Source organism: Globicephala melas, chromosome 5 (assembly GCF_963455315.2).
Source record: "Globicephala melas chromosome 5, mGloMel1.2, whole genome shotgun sequence".
Classification (NCBI taxonomy): domain Eukaryota; kingdom Metazoa; phylum Chordata; class Mammalia; order Artiodactyla; family Delphinidae; genus Globicephala; species Globicephala melas.
In genome coordinates, this window is record NC_083318.1 from 132411721 (window position 1) to 132435201 (window position 23481).

General features: G+C 41.3%; 1 long non-coding RNA gene across 2 annotated transcripts in view; it reads left to right on the forward strand.

Moving 5' to 3' along the window:
• LOC132597372 (uncharacterized) overlaps nt 1–23481 on the forward strand; it is a 272819-nt gene that overhangs the window by 14813 nt on the left and 234525 nt on the right. The gene's annotated exons all lie outside the window — the stretch shown is intronic.

Below are 23481 nucleotides of genomic sequence, written 5' to 3' on the forward strand. Positions count from 1 at the left end.
GGAGAGGAAGCTGGACTCGAATGGAACAGCTATTCCCTTTGTCCTGGATGTTCACACTGGTTGCGTGAGACACCTAGACACGAAGGAATGCCATCTCTCCCGCTATGTGCAAGGAACGGCATGTCTCCTGCACAATTTTTCTAGGTCATCCTCAAAGTAGTAGTATTTCTCTCCTCTAAATTACCATAGAGCTTTTTTTTTTTTGAGTTTTATTTTATTTTATTTTTTTACTAATAAACAGCAAACATTTATTTTTCACAGTCTGGTTAGAAGCTGGTTAGTCCAAGATCAGGGCACCAGCAGATTTGGTGTCTGGTGAAGGCCACTTCCTGGATCATAGATGGCAACTTTTCACTATGTCCTCACGTACCATAGAGCTTTAAATTTGCTCTTTTTTATGGTAATTAACATCTCTTCTCCCTCTCAGTTGGATGAGAGTGGGAGAAAAGGGAAAAAATAATACAAAAAATGAATCCAAATAAAAAGATGTGGTAATATCAAATAAGTTATTTTGATGGTGTGGTCAAGAAAGGCCTCTTTGAGGAGATGATGTATAAGCTGGGATCTAAAGAATGAGCAGGAATTGGCTATAAAAGCAGAGAAAAGAATGGTCCAGAGAGACAGAACACCATGCACAAAGGCTCCAAGAAAAGACAAGACCTGGGGTGTGTATGAGGTCAGTATGAGGCTGTAGGCCAGTCTGACTGGAACTCAGTGAACATTCACAGAAGAAGAGAGCCTTAGGGAAGACAAAACCATATCAGGAATAAGTGTCTATTCTAGCAAGGACGAAACACTGCCCCTTCCATGATGGAAATGTTCCAGTGTAATCAACCAGACGCCAGGTAGCTGGCTGGTCACCCGGGGGGAATGGCACCATGACCATGAGGGAGCTCAGTGCTGGTGTCTGCTGAGTGGCTGTGGCCACTCAGGTGGGCCTTGTTGAGGGGCTGTCTGTGTTGCTGAGCCCATGCATAACCTCCACCCCTGCCACCGTGGCCACTTCGCTCATGAGCCCACTGGGTGACTCCAGTGATGGCTGGGGAAAGAGGCTGACTGGTGTCCACAGAACAAGTTATCCTATATCCTATTGACTATTATAATCCTCCTCTGCTGGCGTCACCCTTTGGTGAGCATTCACGTAGGACACAAACACCTTCATGATCTTTGGCTGTTCTGGTAAATCTATCCACATACCTCTTCTCCAAATTTCTTTGTCCCCAATTTCCCAATCATGTTTCTTCCGAGTCCCTGATCACCCAGCCAAACCATTGGCCATAGCAACATTCCCTGACCCCCCCTAAAAAAAGAAAAGAAGAAGAGAGCCTGACCACTACATCTAATTTAATTGGTCAGAATGTTTTTAAAAATCATTTTTTCCTGGAATGTATTGCTTGACTAGACACAGTAGATTTATCCATATTATTTAGCATGCTCTGTCCAATGCAGATAATACAGAAAGGATTTCTTAATCACTAGAAAGCCTGAAACGTAAAAAGATAATTGTCAGTTAAAGATATTTCTACTTAAACTTTGGTTTTGTTCATAAGGTATATGGAAGTGTATGAATGCATTTCCATTTAAAAATATACTTAAAGTTCAAGACAAGATAATCACTTATTTTTGAAAAATGTATCCTTTTGTTATCTCGTCATCTTGAGGGAAGTGTGATCTTGCCACGCATCTTTATTACTATGTCTTCTATTTTTTGCCTTTGTATTTGAAAATCATGGAAAACCAAAACTAGAGAGAAAAGCCGTAAGTGAGTAGTAATGTACTACCCAAAGTGGTCACGAAATATCTCTTGATTAATTCTGTTAAAGTTTACAGTCATGAAGTGAGAGAAATATTTTATTTTGTATCTTAATTTTATGGGGCAATTAATTTAATTATTTTTCTAGAACAAAAGAAATGTGATACCTAAACATATACTAGTAACTGTCAGGAATTCATTCATTCCGTTAACAAAACTGCAGTGGACCGTGCAAAGCTGGGCTTTCCAAGAGTTTGAATTCTAATGTCAAGGCTAACTACTACAAACTTAACAAATAAATGTACAACATAACGTCGTGTAATGATAAATATATTAAAATAGTGGATTGTGTTCATAGTGTCATTATCATAATCCTTATCTTCAAATTCAGCTGTCGTTTTAGAAAATCATGGGTAGCACACTCTTTTGTAAAGGAATTTGCTCCCTGTTATAAGGTATAATAATTTGGAAAGTAACTTGGAGCTAAGCAAGAAGGTATCAAGCAGTTATTTTGGGTTCTAATTTATGCAATTGTTTTTTTCAAATATGTGAAGTTTGTGAAGAAAACTCTTGTCTCTTTAACTTCTTGTTTAAGTAGTAAAACAGAAGTCTAGGAAATTCTACGACCAAGTGATAATGACAGGTTATTTGTTGGCGAACTTTGTTTTTTTCCTGCCCGTAAGCGTAGCCTTAGGAAGATGAAACCTTCACCACAACATATGTGTACATTTTGCTGACTTGACAAAAATTGTGCAATCCAAATCCCAATCTTACAAATTAGGAATTACCCTGGAAAACCTAACTGAAACTGACCAAGACTACAATTATAACAAGAGCAGTACTTGAGCCCCCCAAAGCCGGTTGTTTAGGATAGTAATTACTAAAGGCAAAACTCAATAATAAAAATTTTCTTCTTCTGAAACTGGTCACTAGGGAGTTCCCTGGCAGTCCAGTGGTTAAGACTCCACGTTTCCAATGCAGGGGGCACGGGTTCAATCCCTGGTCCCACATGCAGCCTGGCACGGCCAAAAAAAAAACCAAAAAAAAAAACTGGTCATTAGGTAGAAAATTCTATTCCTGTTATGTAGAAATCCTTCTTTAGCTGGCTGGAGAAAGAAAGTGTAAAATTAGTAGTCTGTTCCACAGTACTGTTTTGCGTGTTAGACGAGACAGTTATCTAATTGTGTGTGCTTTAGAGGTACTGAAACATTTAGAATGTGCAAGAATCTTTTCAGTCCATTTGCATTCTTTTCACTATCTTTCACATCAGTGTACTAGGATATTTATTATCGATTATGTGGCAATCTGTCAAGACAAAGATGAGTGTTGAGACGCTAGTCTAATCAGGGCTACTTGCTATTAAATTTAGGAGCAGAGATGCAACACACATCACCTAAGCGCCTGTTTTCTGCCAATGCTATAGTGGCACAATGTTGACTATTTACTTCATTGGAACCTTTCAGAAGGAATCTGAGCTCAGTCTCAGTGGGTCTATGTAACTGTCTTGGGTTAATATGAGATTCTGTGTAAAGTAATATGCCAAATGGTAACTACCTATTAGACATTTTCCTTTTTTCATACCTACTTAAGATTCACTTTCTAGGCACTCCACAATGCCTCTGGGCCCTTAAGGGTGGAAACCTACCTTCTCACAGGGCGTTCATTCAGTACTGTCTGGTTATGCCAGCAACTCCAGGAGCAGCTGTTTGGATGTCATCAAATCTCCATTGTCTCCTCCTGTTCCGATATCTGGATCTGCTCAGTTTTTAGTTTTTACCTCTCTCTCGATTCTCGAAACTGCAATCCTTTTTCTAAATCACTTTTCTCCATTCTGAACTCTGCCCCCATTCCTTCATTGACCAAAATAGCAATAACACAAGGCATGTTTGTATTTAGCAGACCACACTGAAGCTTTGAAGTTGTACAGTGGAATTACCTCATTACTGACTGCAAGCCAAAAGTTAAAATTTAACGAGTCATCATTTTTCTACCATGGCCTCCACTGGTCATCCATCCACCATTCCTTACTGGCTGTCTCTCCTTTGGCTTGCTGCCTTCACTTCTGGTCATAGCCACACCCTCCCTCTCCTGTCCTTTCCCTATATTGTCTCATATTAGTTTGCTCAGGCTGCCATAACAAAATACCACAGACTAGGGGGCTTAACCTACAGGAATTTATTATCTCTCAGTTCTGGAGTCTGGAAGTCCAAGATCAAGGTGCTTCCAGGTTTGATTTCTCCTGAGGCCTCTCTCCTTGGCTTGCAAATGGCCATCTTGTCCCTGTGTCCTAGCATGGCCTTTCCTCTGTACATGTATCCCTGGTGTCTCTTCTGTGTCTTAATCTCCTCTTCTTATACGGACACCAGTCAGAACAGATTAATGTCTACCCTAACAGCTTCATTTTAACTTAATTGTCTCTTTAAAGATCTATCTTCAAATGCAGTCACATTCTGAGGGTTTAAGCCTTCAACATATAAATTTGGAGGGAGGGGGACACAATTAAGTCCATACTGTTTCCCAAGTCCTTTCTTTTCTGTTCCATTGGCAGTTTCCAATCCCCAAATTTCAGTTCCTTTTCTAAAGCAGAGCAACTTTGTTTTCCATTCAAAACCTGTCTGTATGTTTGAAGCAAAATGATATCTACATTCAGACTTCACTTTTTCTAGCTCAGGTGAAAGTTTTAATAGTATAGTTTCTCATCCAATACAAATAGGTTCCATGGCAGGACTCCATCAGTTTTTGTGCATATGAGGGACAAACATGATTTATTCTCCTTGTCCCAGAGTTCCCTCGGGACCACCGGATGGGACAGAGTTGGCTGAGACGCTTGGTTTTTCCTTCTTCCAGCTCATATATTTTCTCTTGAATTTATTCATTTATGTTATAAAAAGAAGTTGTAAAAATTAACTCAGAGAGAAAAGGAAATACCTTCTCAGCTGCTAATACATAGGTCTCAGGAATTTTTTTAAACAAAAGGTTATGCATTGCATAACTGTTACCCACCATCAATAAGCCAAAGTAATACCCAAGTCACCATACCTCCCCATCCCCAGTCTCTCCTGACAGCTCCTGCTTCAATTCCACTCCTTTAGAGACTTCCTTTTCTTTTCTTTTTCTTTTTAAAAATATTTATTTATATATTTGGCTGCATCGGGTCTTAGTTGTGGCATGTGGGATCTTTGTTACCACATGCAGGATCTTTAGTTTTGGCGTGTGGGATCTAGTTCCCTGACCAGGGACCGAACCCGGGCCCCCTGCATTGGGAGCGTAGAGTCTTAGCCACTGGGCCATCAGGGAAGTGCCAAGACTTCCTTGCTAATTCAAGGGCACTCTCAGCACTCATCTCTCAAGAAATCTTTATTGGCCAATTGATCTATATTGTCTTTAATCTTTACAACATTCCTGTGAGGTTGATATTATTAAACATATTATGCAGATGAGAGGTAATAGGTCAAAGTCTCAGTCTTATGCTATTTAGCGACAGAATCTGAATTTAATCTGTGTCTGCCAGGTCCTACTGTCTCTGCTGTTTACACTGCACAAGAATAGCAGATTCACAAGAGTCTGGAATTCTCAACACTCTTAGTCTTGTCTTCAATATTTGGATACTGTAAGGTCTATCCAAGTTTATGTTCCTCTTGCCCCTTTTTAAAAATTAAAAAGAATATTTGGGGGAATTATCTCCAAAGCATAATCTGCTAAGATTATTCTTATTAATTTTGCATTTTACTTTCCCATGCTGGTTGACATTCGTTTACATATTGGCAGTCGTGGCTGTCCCCTCCTGGTTTTGGCAGGGAGAGAAGAGAGTCATGCCAGTCAGGGCCCTACACAGCAGGAGGAGGGGCACAGCAGTTGGTGGGAAGCCCTGAAGGGAAAGCGTTCTGGGTCAGTACCAAAGGATGACAGTAAATAATGAGACACCATTCCAGGAAGCCACAAGCTAGGGAAAGTTTTGGGAAAGAAATGCAACATTCATGAGCCAGGAGGTAGTTCAAAAGGTGAATCAAGATGAAAAGCCCAGTAGGAGAGGCGAGAGAATAAAACATAATGGTTAGGGTCCAAAGGAAATAAACATAGACAGGTTGAAGGGAGGTTTAAGAACAAAGCCTTTGATTGTGCTGGTATTGTCCTTTATGCATTTCTAAGCATGCATCGTTAGGGCCCAGTTAAAATGTCACCAGAACTGGAATTTTTGGAACTACCTTTCTATAAGAAATGATTGTGTTATAGGTCTGTAAGGTAAATGCTTGGTGAGTGTTATTTGGTTCTTCTGAATTCCTTTTTTTCCCCTAAGTCATCACGGTGGGAAAGAGAGACACAAACACAATCAGTAGTGAATTTTTATTGAATGCTTCAATTCTCCTAACAACCCTATGAGAGAAGTATATGATTATTCCCATTGTACAGATGGGAAGAATTGAGGCACAGAAATGCTAAGTAACTTTCCCATGGTTGCACAACGGTAAGTGGCATGGCAAGGATTTGAATTGACTGCTATGCAGCTTAAGAGAGAAAATAATGACACAGTGTAAACAAGTGAGGATTCAATGAATTCTGCTTCGATGAGGATTAGCGAGACTTGTGCTAATGAGATGACGTGTCTCCTGTGGATCATCCCACAACCTGGTACCCATGTGAGTATTACCTCTGTGCTTTTACATAAATATTACCCTAGGTACTGCTCTCATTACCCAGACACTGAAAGTAATACATGAACAAGGATATGTCCTGATTTTTCTTTTACAAAATAACCCCAAGTCTTAAAGGCGTTCCCACTCCACAGGGCTGGGATGCGCCATCCAAGGGAGGGTTTGTTTCAGAAATTCTAGGCATCAAGCGCTACAGTGATTCATTGCTTACACTGATGTCCTTAAAGAACTGGTAGAGATGGATAACGTGTTAAAATCCGCGTGATGATTTTGATACCTCAGGCAGTTTGGATAAGAGGAGAGGGTGCTTTCTGAACAAAATGTTTTCCTGAGAGTAGTTCTTCTTGTACGAATTATCCTAAAGGTAAGAGTAGACTGGACTAGACATATTAGTTCACTTCTCTTTTCACTGGCATGGTTCTTTAACAGAACTCGCCATGAGAAAAGTTTGACAGAAAAAGGAAGTTGATTAATTTCTTTCTCAAAACATTTATCAGTGAGTATGTTTTTATACATGTTTGCTGACAACTTCTTTAAACATTTGCTAATACAAGTGGCAGAATTCTTCTGAACATTTCCAGCACACCACTGGGGAATGCAGCTGTGTGGATGAGGACATATAGCACTCATCCCCTTCTAAATGTAACTGATAAGCTGTGTGGAAAGCCTTGGACGGATGTTGAGCGGGGTGGTGACATGCTCAGACTCGCACTTTAAGTTCTCCTTTAGTGTAACAGTTATTAATTTTTGAAGATTTAAAAATATTCAGCAGCAAATAGCATATAGGCTTCAAACTCTTCATATAATAGAAATATAATAAATAATCACACCCTTCTGAGGAGAAAAGCTAGCTTAAAAACGGTACCGGTGGGCTTCCCTGGTGGCGCAGTGGTTGAGAGTCCGCCTGCCGATGCAGGGGACACGGGTTCGTGCCCCGGTCCGGGAAGATCCCACATGCCGCGGAGCGGCTGGGCCCATGAGCCATGGCCGCTGAGCCTGCACGTCCAGAGCCTGTGCTCCATAACGGGAGAGGCCACAGCAGCGAGAGGCCCGTGTACTGCAAGAAAAAACACAACGAAACAGTACCAGTACTTGAGTAATTATACTTTGCTCTATGGGTGATACGGGTCATAGAGTGTGACTGTATTTGAAGAGGTAACTAAGTTAAAATGAGGGCATTTGAGTAGACCCCTAATCCAATAGGACTGGAATCGTTTTTCTCTCTTTTTTTTTTTGCGGTACGCGGGCCTCTCACTGCTGTGGCCTCTCCCGTTGCGGAGCACGGGCTCTGGACGCGGAGGCTCAGCGGCCATGGCTCACGGGCCCAGCCGCTCCGCGGCATGTGGGATCCTCCCGGACCGGGGCACAAACCTGCGTCCCCTGCATCGGCAGGTGGACTCTCAACCACTGCGCCACCAGGGAAGCCCTGGAGTCTTTATAAGAAGAGGTGATTAAGACATGGACACAGATAGAGGGAAGGCCATGTGAGGACACAGAGAGAAGGTGGCCATCTCCAAGCTAAGAAGAGAGGCCTCAGAGGCAATCAACCTTGCTGAAACCTTGACCTTGGACTTCTATTCTCCAGAACTGTGAAACAATACGTTTCTGTTGTTTAAACCCGGGGTCCCCAAGCCTGGACCGGAACTGGGCCGCACAGCAGGAGGTGAGCTGCAGGCGAGCGAGTGAAGCTTCCTCTGCCGCTCCCCCATCGCTCGCATCACCGCCTGAGCCATCCTCCCCCACGCCCCATGCCCCCCGTGGAAATACTGGCTTCCATGAAACCTGTCCCTGGTGCCGGAAAGGTTGGGGACCGCTGGTTTAAGCCACCCGGTCTGTGGGTGCCCAACTAATACGTATCTCAACAACAATAACCATAAGGAAGAAACCATTATTATCTCCATTTTACAGATGAAGAAACAGAGGCACTGGGATGTTAAATATTAGCACAAGGCCAACAGGCAGATGGGAAGCTTGGATTTGAATCTAGATAGTTGTCTCCGGAGTCTGAGCTCTTCACCATTCTTTTACTCCCTCTCTGATGGGACATGCTCCGTCTTTGGGAAGGGCTTGTTTTCTAACAGCTCTTATTCCTGGAGCTTGACTCGGGGGTTGAACTGCCTTTTTGATTAGGACACTTCTTCGTGTCTATGACTCTAGCTCTTTTCTTTATGGCTGGTTAATTTCTCCAGAGAGGAGTCCTTTACTCGCCTACATGGTAGATATATTTCTGGGTCCCAGCATTTGAAATCAGGGCCAGGGAAGGGGAGAAGACAATGAAGTCCTACAATTTTCTATGCAGACTTCACTTAATCTCATTTCCAGCCCCAAGTCTCTCCATACTCATTCTAGCCAACGTTTCCAAACCTGAAGCCTTTCTGATTGAACGCCTCCAGGGAATATACCTTTGGTCAACGCAGTGCAGTGTGGATGGAGGGGAAAGGAGGGCTGCTTGCCCTGATCAACAAAGTGGAGGAAGTTACCTGGTCCTTCCAATACAGACTTTCAGCGGGTCTTCTGGTGTCAGCCTCACACCTTAGTACCACCATCAATAGCTAATGCTTCAGCTCCTGGGCCCCTCTCATCTTCGTCAGGAGTGTCACACTTCCTCCTGGGGATGCCACTCCTGCATCAGCCGTTCCGGTCACCACCACTCCTTCTACTGCCCTTCTTCCAGTGCGTCGGCATCTTTGGTCCACCGTTGTTTCCTGTTCTGTTTTCTCTCTCTGAATTTACAAGCTTTGGCTTTTTTACGGCCATGGTAGTGAGTTTGAGAAGAGAAAGAGGATGTCTTTGATCTGTTTTACTAGATTTTCTGACACTACCTGTTCCATGACGTTGTTCGAGTACTGGGCTTGGTTTCACTTGCGCTTCCTTCAGCTTTTGATTTGATGAAATCAGTTGTATTAGATGGGAGGCACATACAGGTGGGCATCTTTTTATTTAGTTCAAACCTGCTTTGCCAGTGTGGAACTAGGATGGATCACATGTGTCTGTTGTTAGAACCACACAGACGTGATTCTGAAGAAAGTAACAGCTCTTGCTCAAAAGAATGCTGTTCTGGCTCAAGTAGGTGGCCTATACAGACCAGCTTTCCCCAACCCATAACATTATTTGACTTCCTTTTAGTAAAGTCTTTTCCAATGCTTCCCATTGTGCTGTTTTTAGTGGTACTTTTTCATCTGCAACATTTAAGGGCGTATAAAATTTCTCAAATTTTGGCTGAAGGAAAGAAAGGAAACTTTAAAACACTGACTATGGATCCTGGGAGAAATCACCTTCTTAGACTTGCTTATTGCAGCTCTAACGCGGTGGTGTCCCAGGAAACGTGGACTATTGACTCCTTGCAAAAGCTGTAAATGTACATCTTAACCAACAAACTCCTCTTAGAGGTATCTAGGACTGGACCTTCAGCTTTTCTGGAAAACATCCTAGAGAACACCATTTCCAGGTGTTTTGAACACTCATGATCTATAGAAGACACCAGAGTATAATATTCTAATAGTTAAATTAAAAAATCTTGACGCACATAGACTCAGAAAGTGGTGAGCTCCTGCTGTACCATGTGTGAGGTCATGTTCATGAAAAAACATTTACCTGTTACTTTGATGAATGATGTATCCAGATCCTATTATATCATTATTAGGCCACAAGTAGAAAAGTGAGAACAAATGGGATTAAATTATAAAAGTGTGTTTACAGAAGCTTTTAGGGGACATTTTGAGTCTTCTCTTTTCCCTTTAAACCTCTGAGCATCCCAGCAATGATAATGCAATGACATTGATGCTGATTTTTCTTTTTTTCTTCTTTGTGGAAGGCCATGGTTCTTGAGATGTTTATGGCCACGATTTAAATGTTCTTGGAGTCCCATGAGTACCTTGCAGTAGAATTTAAAAAATACTTCATATAGAATTATTTTGGGGGTGATTCTGCAGTTTTTTGTATGCTTAAGTTTTCATTTTTCCGGAACAAGAAAAATTCTCTAGGGATTTGCATAATTTCAAACCCTAAGAAGAAAGTGTGAACAGGCAGGTGGATTTCAAGTGTAACGTCTATTGAGTTAAATAAGGTGCCATTTGTTTTGCTAACTAGAGAGGAACTGTTGACTTTGTCAAAAAGATGTAATGCTTGGGTGTTTTTATAATTCAATAAAACACAGTTTCCAGCTTCGGGCTGAAAACAATTGTCTTACTAGTTTTTTAGCCATTATGCAACTGGGAAGAGGCAAGTGGAGAATGCTTTCTTTGTGCTGGAGCTAGAATAATGTAGAAAGCTGCAGACCTTGGGCAAATTACTCCTCAAAGTGTGTGGAGAAGTCTGCCTTTAATTAAGACCTGATGGAGTGAGCTGCAGTATTTTTATAGCAGGGGTGATTTAAGAAATATTCCTTGTGAAAATATTCTATGAAATATTTTAGTTTTAGTTCTTGTTAAAATAAGATTTTATTGACTTTCTATCCAAGGGATGTGAGGGGCAGGGCAACAACCTCTCCTCTGAATACAGTCTTCCAATAGTAGTGCCTCTTAAACAATGTCTAAAAAGTGGTATGTTGACATGACTGTTAAGACTATTATGAAAAGACTTCAGAGGAAGCAGCATGAAAGCAAGAGTGACAGACTTACGGAGAGGGAAACAAAGGGTGGTCCCTTTGTTATAAACGCACTTCTGCATTATCCAAGGGTTTGCACACATCGTGGGAATATGGCTAGGCGTCTGCTTTCCGAGTATTTTTATATCAAGGCATCAACGTGCTTTGTAAATACAGACTCCAGAACAAAATACCTTTAAGACTCTTCTTACTGAATAAGTACAATCTGTCTCAGCTGCAGGTTGACGGAATAATGGGACATCCAAATCCAATCATTTTTCATGGACCTTTTTTTTTCATGTCTCTTGGGATTACACAAGACCTGGCCTCTGGTTTGGGTCCATCATAGTCACCACGGAGGTGCTACCTGTCTGAGCTCTTATCATCATTCTCAGATGGGAAATTCCTGGCTCCCCTGTGCTGAACTTGGCCATCAGCACCTTCACTGCATGACATGAAGGTGAGAGGGACTTAATTCCAGATCCATGCTGCCACTCCATTCAGAGGTCTGGCAGTTTCCGAGGGTGCTGCCCTGGATAGAATATAGAATTCTGCTTCTTATGGAAACCGCCACTTAACCATCCTTTAACTCGAGGAATCCAACTGTCTCCTGGGGTGAGATCAGACCTCCCTCTGACTTCAAAGCCCAAGGTCCCCACCAACCACTAATTGGGCAATTTACTTTCTTCCTACTCTATGCTTGAACTCCACAATGTATTAACACCTCCTGGGGCAAGAGATCTCAGCATTCATAAAAGAGAGGCCAGGTATTATTTCTGTTTGAAATAATTCTTTCATTCTTTTGCTAGTGAGTCCATTTAGCAGTGGGGGCAATTCATTAAGTTTTTTTTTTTTTTTTTTTTTTTTTTGCGGTACGCGGGCCTCTCACCGCTGTAGCCTCTCCCGTTGCGGAGCACAGGCTCCGGACGCGCAGGCTCAGCGGCCATGGCTCACGGGCCCAGGCGCTCTGCGGCATGTGGGATCCTCCCGGACCAGGGCACGAACCCGTGTCCCCTGCATCGGCAGGTGGACTCCCAACCACTGCGCCACCAGGGAAGCCCTTGTTTTATATTTTACCGTTTATCTATGGCTGTAGATTATCACAGATGTAATAAGATGGTAATGCAATTGCAGTTGCAGTTCTGAACGAGGTATCTTCACCCGAGCAGGAAATAAACATAGCCCCCTGCCTGGTGTATAGCTATTGACCTAGTACATGCTTTCTTGGCATTTTTATCAGCTAAATTCATAAGGTGTAGTTTGCTTTCTAGTAGCAGGGATAGCAGAATACTGACGTGCCTAAGGGCTATCTAATCTATGTCAACCCACCTCAGTCCTCTTATAATGTGGTTCGGGGGAACTTGATCATCTTGATACTTTATAGCCCATTATGCTAGTGCATTAGGTTGATGAAATTATGCTCATTGGACCTAGTGAACAGGAAATACCAAGCACCTACATGCCTTCACAAGACAGACATGTGTCAGAGGGAGGGTGAAAAGCCCTGCTGATTTCAAGGACCTGTCACATAGGCAGAGTTTCTAGATATCCAGTCATCTTGGATGTATTGGGATATCCCTTCTCGATTGAGATATAAGTCTCTGTGCTTTGCTTGGCCCACTGCAAAGAACAGGCACATTTTGTGAACCTCTCTGGAACTGGGAGGCTGCATATGCCACATAAGGAGATGCTAGGTGGTCTTCACATTTGTTGGAAAACCTGTAATGCTGCCAGTTATGAGCTTGGAGTAAGAAAAGCAAGGAAGGTTCCTCGGCAAGTCTGTGCCGCTCGCACCTGTGACCTGTTAGACCTGACGGTGTTAAGCATTTGTTTTGGACAGAGATGTATAGAGCTTCTTTCAGGCTCACAGTGCAGACCCTTAGAGTTTGGAAAACTTGACCTCTTCTGACAACTATGCTCCGCTTGAAAAACATCTTTTAACTTGCTACTGGGCATGGTAAAGACTGAACACCTGATCTTTGAATATAAGTGAACACATGACCCCAAATGCTCATTATGAACTGGGTGTTATCTAAACCGTTGCACCATAGATGTAGACATGTGCAGACCATTCCGATAAAAAATGAAAATGGTCTGTGTGAGACAGGGCCAAAGGAAGTCAGAAGGCACCAAGAAATGGCGTGAACGAATGGCTTAGACTCCCGTCGTTGCTGCTCTTAACTCTTTCCTGCCATTCCCTCAGACTATACCTACCATCTGATGGGGGAATCCTTTATGACCGGCCAAAGGGAGAAGAAAAAGGATGAGCTTGGTTTCTGAACGGATAGTCTGTGGGCATCAAACAGAAACGGATGGTTGCCACATACAGCCTCGCTTAGGGGTGGCACTGAAAGACAGCGATGAAAGATAATATTCTCAGTGGGCAGAACTTTGAGCAGTCCTCTGGTTGTCACTTAGTACGGAAGGTGAGATAGGCTGCAGAACGGATTTACATAAACTGGATAGCCCAGCGGTTAAGGCTTTGGGAAGAAAAATATAGGAAAACTAGGGATAAGGTCTCAGGGAGAGGTATGTGGATGGGCCTTTCAGCATAGCGAAGATGGGAGAATATCTGTGTTCCATGTAAATGTCCGTTCAAGGGTATCCTAGTGGTGAATGAGTGCTTTTGATAATTAAGTGGATAAGATGATCTCTCCTAGGGATGTCAGTCAGCCTCTTTCCCTAACCTTTCATATGATTGGTCAATGGAAGTATATGAAGTAGGTATGGTGGCAGGAATGGAGGCTGTGTGTGGGCTCACCAACAGGGGTACCCTCACATCAAGACCGATTCGTTCGACACCAACGCTGTGTCCAGTCTGCCTGTAGCAAAGGCCGTTGCTGGGCTCTCAATATGATCCCATTCATGGTGTTCATGTCATTCTCCTGGAATTGTGGGATGGCATCTGAAGGCTTGCTTTTGGCACCATCAGGAGTAAAATCCTGTAAGGACAGGATGCTGTGTACAAGATTCCGTGTACACCTTCAACCAAGGCCAATATAAGGTACCATCCTCCATGTATCCATGTATCCAGGAGCTGGAAGTGAGAATGGACTTTCCAATTATTATACCAAATATATAATTTGGGGAATTTTGTCTTCCCATCCATGCAAGCTTGGTCTCAATGGGTTTATAGTACTGGAGGGAGAAATGCGTCCATTAAGGAATTCAATAATAGTTCCATTGAATTAGAAATGAGCCTGCCCACTGGTCATTTTAGGCTACTGAAGCAATAGACGGAGAAGAGGTTATTGTACTGTTTGGGGTGATGATTCTGTTTATCAAGGGGAAACTGAGTTACTGCTCTACAGTGCAGGGTGAGGAGAACAATTTCTGGAACCCAAGTGGGACTCTTAGCTACTTAGGACTCTATTACCCTGTGGCCCTTGGCAATAGAAAACCGTGGCAACACCATAACGACAGGACCGCCAAAGGACCCAGCTCCCATAGGACTAAAGTTTTGACTCAAGTGATCAGGTTAAGAACGTATTCAAGCAACGTGTTTTAAGAAAATAAGGAACACATGGAATGGGGATTGGAAGAAAGTCCCTATGTTAAAAATTTAGGCTTAGTGACCAGTTACAGAAGCAGAGATGGTAACACCTTTGCCTTGTAATAATTGTTTCTTTTCCCCATGTTTCCTCCCACTGCTTTTACGAAGAGCACTGTTTGTGGTTAGCATTTTAGGTTGCAAGTGGTGATGTGACTGCATTGACCTTGAAAGGATGGTAGCTGACTGGGGACACAAGCTTTTCACTTAGGCAAAGGACCGGAGTGGATGCTGAGAGGCAAGAGGAGTGGAGAGTGCTGGGTACTTTCTGCTGCTTCTCCATCCTTACTCATCATTCTCTGTGCGGATCTTCATCCCTGGACTTCTTTGCTTTGGATCCTGACTGGGTTGGGCCAGTGGGATGCAGGGTGGCTCCTTCCCTTTGTGATGCTGCAGGCTGTCTGTGTCCATTTCCTAAAGGTTAAGGCTCTTTTCAGCTGGCATTCTCCATGTAACTACCTTCTCTGGGTTTGGATAGCCAGTCCTCTCAGGCTTTGGGCTCCCTTGTGAATAGCCCACGGGTACTGAACTATTTCTGGTTTGTTCCTTAAAACCTACTCACGGCAAATGGTCTCTTTTAAGAACTCTCCTCAGATTACCCAGTCTCAGTATGTCCTGTTGGAACCCTGACTGATTCATACACAATACTTCATTTAATCTTTATAACCACTCTATGACATAGATTGAATAGATCTTGTCACTTCCATCTTTGGAACATTCCAGTGGCTTTTCACTGTACTTGAACAAATAGCACAGCTTATAAAGCCAACCTTGATCTGGTTTCTGCCTCCTTCTCCAGGCTGATCTCTTATCGCTCTCCCTCAGCCCCATTGCACTGTCCACTTTAAGACCCTTCACTGCTCTCCGTCCCGAGAGTCTCATCCCAGATATCTGCCTGCCCGTAATTCAGATTTCAGTGTGAATGTCATCTCCTCAGAGGGTCTCTCCTTAACCATTCAATCAAAAGTCATTGTCCAAACATTATCACATCATCCTATGTTAACTCTTCTTATAGAACTTATCACTCATTGATATTTTCTTATTTATTTTTATGTTTATAAAATCTCTCGCTCTCCCTCTCACTCCTTTCTAGAATGTAAATTTCCTGAGAACTGGCTTTTAATGTTTGTTGATGTTGAATAAAAAAGCAGGGATTAACTCTGTTCTATTGATAAAGTAACAGAAGTTCAGACGTTTAAAATTCCTCAAGGATTCACAGTTATTACTGGAAGAATCAGCACTTGTGACTTCTGATATCCATACTCCAGGGTCCATTACCCATCTGATTTACTGAACACGAAAATGCCGTGGACTACTCAGCCATAAAAAAAGAACAAAATAATGCCATTTGCAGCAACATGGATGCAACTAGAGATTATCATACTAAGTGAAGTAAGTTAGAAAGGGAAAGACAGATACCACATGATATCACTTCTATATGGAATCTAAAATAAGACACAAATGAACCTATCTATGAAACAGAAACAAAATCATGGACGTAGAGAACAGACTAGTGGTTGCCAAGGAGGAGGGGACTGTTGGAGGAGGGATGGAGTGGGAGACTGGGGTCAGCAGATGTAAGCTTTGATACATAGAATGGAGAAACAACAAGGTCCTACTAAAAAAAATGCCGTGGAAGAGAGAATGCCATGAGAGAGGGTGTAGTGGGTACACCATCAACTAATGTCAGATCCAAAACTCCTGGAAAAAATAATTCTGGGTCTCTTATCTTCTTAGCCCATTTTGGGTTTGGAAATGAATTGTTTTACTGGATATTAAATTACCATTTCTCCCCAAAAACAATTCAGTAAGATGTTAGAAGTGTTCCATGAGTTAGTGGCCAAAATAACTTTGTTAAATGCTGAGTTAAGCACATCTCTTTACTGCAGGAATTCCCAGAGCCTTTAATTTGTACATTGTGAATTTCCAGGAGGTGGATGTACAGCTACCCAAACTGATTAGCATAGAAAATACTTTTATGAGAATCCTGTTAGCGTCTCATAGAACATGCATTTCCTGGAACACAGTGGGTAAACACGGAATTAAATCTTTAGTGATAGACATCACGTTGGCAGAACAGTTTCATTGCAAAGATAAATATTAAAAAATTATTTTGTGTTTAGAGAAGGGAGAGTGAGTACGTTTATATTGGCATCTTCTAAATTTCGTGCATATGTGTGGTTTATTCAGTTTTATGAAAGTCTTTTTTTTTTCCAAGCATGTGTCTGCCAAATTTTTATTTCTCTGGTCAAACCACAGATTATTTCTGACAGCCTGAGTATTCTGGTAGAAGTGCTGAAACATTCGTAAGTCTATTACGGATGTCTTCTGCCCAGATCCAGACAATTTCTAAAGGAGCCTGACAGTCCGTTGTCTACCTCCAGTTCAGTCTGCACAGTTGTAGTTTGTAGTCTGTTCTGTAATATAAGTTACGTTTCTAAGAAGACTCAAGGGATTAAAAAAAATTGAATAATGCAGATGTTTCAATGAGGAAAAGGGACTTGGGACTAGAATGTGTAAGAATAGCAAGAATAAAGTTATGTTTTTCCCACAGGAATTTTAATAATAAAATGTTTTCCAAACTCTAAGACTTTATTATTGCATGCTGAATAAGTTGGCTTATCAAAACAGACAGAAACAGAAACCAGACAGAAGCATCTTCTTTACCTTTTCATCGATCTAAGTTAAGAAGCAGCCTCTCAGTTTCCTCTGTTACCTCCAGCTTTGCCTTACTCTTATAATTATGTTTGCAGCACAGTTTAAAATTACCACCAACTTTAAATAAAGGAATTTAAAAATGCATGAATACAGAACAGGTATTCATACCGAATAGTATGTCACTTGTATGGTTCTTCGTATTTGAACCCAGTTGCCATCCAGAGGTCCACGAAGTCTTCAGTGTTTAAGAAGTACTACCCTGAGGATGTCCAAAGCTCTCCCCAAGACTTCTGTGAATTCTCAGGGCCTCTTCCGTTTCCTGGGCTCCTGTGTTCTCAAGCTCTTGAGAGATAAAATATTGCCTGCTGTATCAGTAAACAAAGGATGTCCCAGTCATCGGCGATTGCAGCCACCTCCGACAGTGAGCTGGTGAGCCCTGAGAGAACTCAGGAAGGAAACAAAGAATACCTGCCATCTAGCAGCCATCAGACCGCAGCCACGCCCCAAGGAGAGCCCTGAGCAAACTCAGGATTTGGAAAGCTGGGATACTGGCCCCAGAGAGCTGAGGCGTATCAAAGGAATGACTTCACTGAACCCAGATTCTTGGATCTTACAGAAAAGCGCTAAATTCCTTAACTTGAGATATCTAGTTTTCTTTCATTAACAATAATCTTTTGTTTCTACTACCTGCCCTTTGTTGCAAAACTCCTATATATCCTAGCTCCCCCCTCGCCTCCTGGAGCAATTTTCCCAGGGTTACTTGAGATGCTGCCTCCCAGGCTTGCTGTCCTCAGCACGTCCGCTGAAGAAAGCAGAACCCTCCACTTTTAGGTTGTCAGTTTTCTTTTAGTTGATGCTCCGCACCATAAAGACCCAGATGTGATATTTAATCCTTTTGCCAATTTAGACTTATTTCCTTCTTACACAACCACAACATTCAGTGGGTATAGTAGACTCCGCTACCAAAATGCAGGAGAAAGGGATCACATAAAGTCCCAGATAACAAACCACTTAAATCTGCATCCTAGATACTTCTCTCTCTCTTTCTCCCTCCCTCTGTCTCTCTCCCTCTGGTGCGGCCAGAGGGACACTGTACCTAGTGGGTTTGTGTCACAGACGAAGAGCTCCAAGCTTAGGAAACGCCAAAATATTATAATAAGCTTTAAGCAGACCTGCCAGCCGCAAACCTGGAGGGAGACATTATCGTTACTATAGCAGCCAGAAAGCAAACCCGTGCTCCACTCTGGAGGGAGACACTATCTCAGTCTTCCAAATCTGTTCACTCTAAAACCATCCTTGAAAAATAGTCTAGAACCAAAAGACAGTTCCTACCTCTGCTCACCTACGGAGAATCCTTTCCCAACAGCTCTGTCCCAAGTACCTTTTGATACGTAAATTCTCCTTCTATCTATTTTGCCTCTGCCTCCTCCGCCCTCCCAGCTTCTTTGTGGGAGAAACTGGTGCAGTAGAACGGTAACAACCTGGAATTTGCCAGCTGAATTTGTGGTGTCTTTTAACGGTTCTCCTCCTGTGTTTCCTATAAATTGAAATAATCTTGATCAGATTCCGGTTTCACCTTTCACAAGAACACTGCGTAGGTGGTGGTGTCTGAAGAGCCACCACGCTGGCATGTGTCCTTTCTGTGATGTTAGACGCCATCGAAGATCATTTATTCTTTAGGGGTTACAAAATGGTGATATTGTAATTCTTTAACACTTCCTTCGTTGATCAGCTGCAACACTTCCATAAAAACTTTCATAAACTCTTTGGTTACTCTGAGATACAGTTCACATAGAAAAGGGAGGTTAAATGCTCGATTCTTTCCCTTTATTTAATGGCTTTCCACATAATCGGTTGGTGCCCTCACGCCCTGCTTAGATAACCAGTGAGTATCATTATAAACTCATGAAATTAAGCATACTTGCAATTGCTGTTATTAGCCACGCTATTATTGTTTCCAAGAGTTTTTTGGTAAAAGGTGAATCTAAGATGCAAATGGAAATGCTAAGACACAGAATATACACTCATGAGCAAAAATGAGGTGAAGGGATTTGCTTTATTAGACAGAAAGACATATTGCTAAGTGACAAAAATTAAGTATGTTATTGGTGCAAGAATTGACAAGTAGACCAAGAGGATGATTACCGAGTCTCCAGATAGATGGGAATATAAATTGGTACAATCACTTTGGGAAGAAGTTTGGCGTTATCTGCCACAGTTGAAGATAAGCATACTTATGACTAGGGTGACCAAATAATGTTTTCTCAAAACAGTGCACATGGGTTCTATTTTTTTCCTCAACCTCATCAGCCTTTGTTATTTTCTGATTTTCTTGTTAGTGGCCATCCTAACAGGTGTGAGGTGATATCATTGTGGGGGTTTTTTTTTTGCCGTACGTGGGCGTCTCACTGTTGTGGCCTCTCCCGTTGCGGAGCACAGGCTCCGGACGCGCAGGCTCAGCGGCCATGGCTCATGGGCCCAGCCGCTCCGCGGCATGTGGGACCTTCCCGGACCAGGGCACGAACCCGTGTCCCCTGCATCGGCAGGCGGACTCTCAACCACTGCGCCACCAGGGAAGCCCCATCATTGTGGTTTTGATTTGCCTTTCCCTGCTGACTAGTGTTGGTGAGCAGCTTTTCATATGCTTGCTGGCCACTTGTATGTCTTCTTTGGAGAAATATCTATTCAAGTCCTTTGCACATTTAAAAATCGGGTTATGTAGTTTTGTTGTTCTTGAGATATCCCTTATCAGATAAATGGTTTTCGAATATTTTCTCCCATTCTGTAGGTTGCCTTTTCACTCTGTTGACTGTTTCCATTTCTGTGCAGAAGCTTTTTAGTTTGAGGTAGTCCCATTTGTCTGTGTTACTTTTGTTGCCTGTGCCTTTGTGTCATAACCAAGAAATCATTGCAAAGACCAATGCCATCAAGTTTTCCTCCTATGTTTTCCTCCTAGAATTTCTGTAGTTTCAAGTCTTTATTCCATTTTGAATTGATTTTTGTATACAGTGTATGGTAAAGATCCAACACCATTTTTTGCATGTGGCTATCCTGTTTGCCAACACCATTTGGTGAAGAGATTATCCTTTCCTTATGTTGTAGTCTCGGCACCCTTGTTGAATGTCATTTGAATGTATATGTGAAAGTTTGTTTCTGAGCTCTCTATTATTTTTTTCTTCTGGTTTTATTGAGATATAATTGACATGTAGCATTGTATAAGTTTAAAGTGTACAGCATAATTACTTTACTTACATATATTATGAAATGATTACCAGAATAAATTTAGTTAATAACATCTATCATCTTATATAGATATTAAAAGAAAAAAAGAAAAAAAATGGTTTTTTCCCTTGTGATGAGAACTCTTAGAATTTATTCTCTAACAGCTTTCAAATATACCATGCCTGGGCTCTCTGTTCTGTTCCATTGGTCTATGTGTCCATTTTTCTGCCAGCACCATACAGTTTTGATCACTGAAACTTTGTAATATGTTTTGAAAAATGCAAGGCCTCTAGCTTTGTCCTTTCTTGGGATTATTATGGCTACTTAGGGTTCTTTGAGATTCCATATGAATTTTAGGTTTTCCCTATTTCTTCAAAGAATGCCATTGGCATTTTGGCAGGGATTATATTGAATCTGTAAATTACTTTGAATAATAGGAACATTTAACAATATTAAGTCTTCTGATCCATGAACATGGAGTGTCTTTCCATTGATTTGTAGCTTCTTTAATTTCTTTCAGCAATGTATCATAGTTTTCAGTATACACGACTTTCACCTTCTTGGTTAAGTTTATTCCTAAATAGCTTTTTTTGATGCTATTATAAATGGGGTTGTCTTATTAATTTACTTTTCAGACTGTAGTGAAACACAATTAATTTTTGTGTTAATGTTTTTATCCTACAGATTTGCTGAATTTGTTTATTAGTATAACAGCTTTTTTTGTGTGTAGAATCTTTGGGGTTTCCTACAAACAAGATTATGTCATCTCTGAACAGAAGTATTTTTACTTTTTCCTCTCCAGTTTGTATGCCTTTAATCTTTTTTTCTTGCCTGACTACTTTGGCAAGGACTTCCAATACTACGTTGAATAAAAGTGGTGATGGTGGGCATCCTTGCCTAGTTCCTGATCTTAGAGGAAAAGCTCAGTTTTTCACCATTGAGTATGATGTTTGTTGTGGGCTTATCATATTGGCTATCATTATTTAAGGTAATTTCCTTTTACTCCTAGTTTGTTGAATGTTTTTATCATGAAACCATGTTGAATTTTGTCAAATGCTATTTTTGCAACAATTGAGATGGTCGTGTGATTTTTATCCTTCATTCTGTTAATATAGTGTATTACATTGATTTTTTTTTTTGTATGTTGAGCCATGCTTGCATCCTAGGAATAGCACCCACTTAGTCATGGTGTATAATCCTTTTAAGGTACATTTGAATATGGTATACTGAGTATTTTGTTGAGAATTTTGCATCTATATTCATCAGGGATATTGGTCTGTAGTTTTCTTATCTCGTAATATCTCTGTCTGGCTTTGGTAACAGGATAATGCTGGCCTCATAGAATGAGTTTGGAAGTGTTCCCTCCTCTTAAATTTTTTGGAAGAGTTTAAGAAGGATTGGTATTAATTATTCTTTAAATATTTGATAGAATTCTACAATTGAAGCCTATTGGTCCTGGACCTTTCTTATTTAGGAGTTTTGATTACTGGTTAAATCTTCTTACTGGTTATAGGTCAGTTTAAATTTTTTATTTCCTCATTATTCTAGTAATTCATCCATTTATTCTAGGTTATCCAATTTGTTGGCACATAATTTTTCATAGTAGACACTTATAGTCCTTTTTATTTTTGTAAATAAGAGGATTTATTTTTATCTTTTATCCTTTTATCTTTTTTCTTTCTGATTTTTGAGTCTTTTTTTTAGTTAGTCTACCTAAGAGTGTCATTTTTTTTTATTTTTTCAAAAAACCCAACGTCTTAGTTTCCTAATATTTTATTTCTTGAGTCAAGTGGTGGCTATATGGGAATTTATTTTGTGAAAATTCATTTAAAATTTTTTAAAAATTATTTATTTTTGGCTGTGTTGGGTCTTCGTTGTTGCGTGTGGGCATTCTCTAGTTGCGGCGAGCAGGGGCTACACTTTGTTGTGGTGCACGGGCTTCTCATTGTGGTGGCTTCTCTTGTTGCAGAGCACAGGCTCTAGGCACACAGGCTTCAGTGGTTGCAGCACTTGGGCTCAGTAGTTGTGGCTCGCGGGCTCTAGAGTGCAGGCTCAGTAGTTGTGGCGCATGGGCTTAGTTGCTCCGCAGCATGTGGGATCTTCCCAGACCAGGGCTCAAACCCATGTCCCCTGCAATGGCAGGTGGATTCTTAACCACTGCACCACCAGGGAAGTCCCTGTGATAATTCATTGAATTTTACATTTATATTTCACATATGCTGTGAAAGACATAATAAAAAAAGGAGTTTAAAAAAACAAGTCCCCTCTGGCTATCCCATTACCAGAGATTTCTTCGTCTCAGTTGCTCCTCTTCTACCTCTCTTCTTTGATTCTCGTGTCCTCTCTTTCAGAGCCCTACAAATAAACATTGGTCTTTCTTTATTATACAGAACAGTTCGTCTCTCTCTAGACCTTGCTATCAAACTTGGATAGCCAAACGCATCCAATCAAGGAGTTCAGGAGTCAGGAATCCTCCACTTAACCAGTTTAACCACCTTTCTAGAAGGCTGTTTTAACCCTATACATATAAAACAAAGTATTTCCTATCATATGAAAAGCAACTTCCTTTGCTTTTGAGTGATACTTACTTCTGATCACAATTGTGTACAACCAAATGCCCTCTTAAAAATGTGGACCTATCGTAACCAATTTGTCTACTGAGAACTCCTATCATTCAGAAAATGCCTATACTTTATTTCTCTTGTTTAGCTTTAGACAATCAATCAAAATCAAGAGGAGTAAAGCAGAACTTATTAATGTGGGCTGTGCATTAATCCGAATATGTGAGGGAGGGGAGCCTATTAATTAGTTAATTAGTAGGCGTCCAGAGTGATGTTTTCCTTTGCAGAATTTCAGTGAGCAATGGGTAGTTAGATAAACTAGAAAGACTGATTCTTTTAGTTATTTGTGAGCAATCTCAGCAACTCCTTAAGTGGCAGTAACTCACAATAATTTCCTACCCCAAGAATAGCTTAATAAGTTTGGAGAATCAGACATAAATTATTGAATATATTGGATTCCATATCCTAGCTATGTTGGATTCTGCTTACTCAGTTCATAG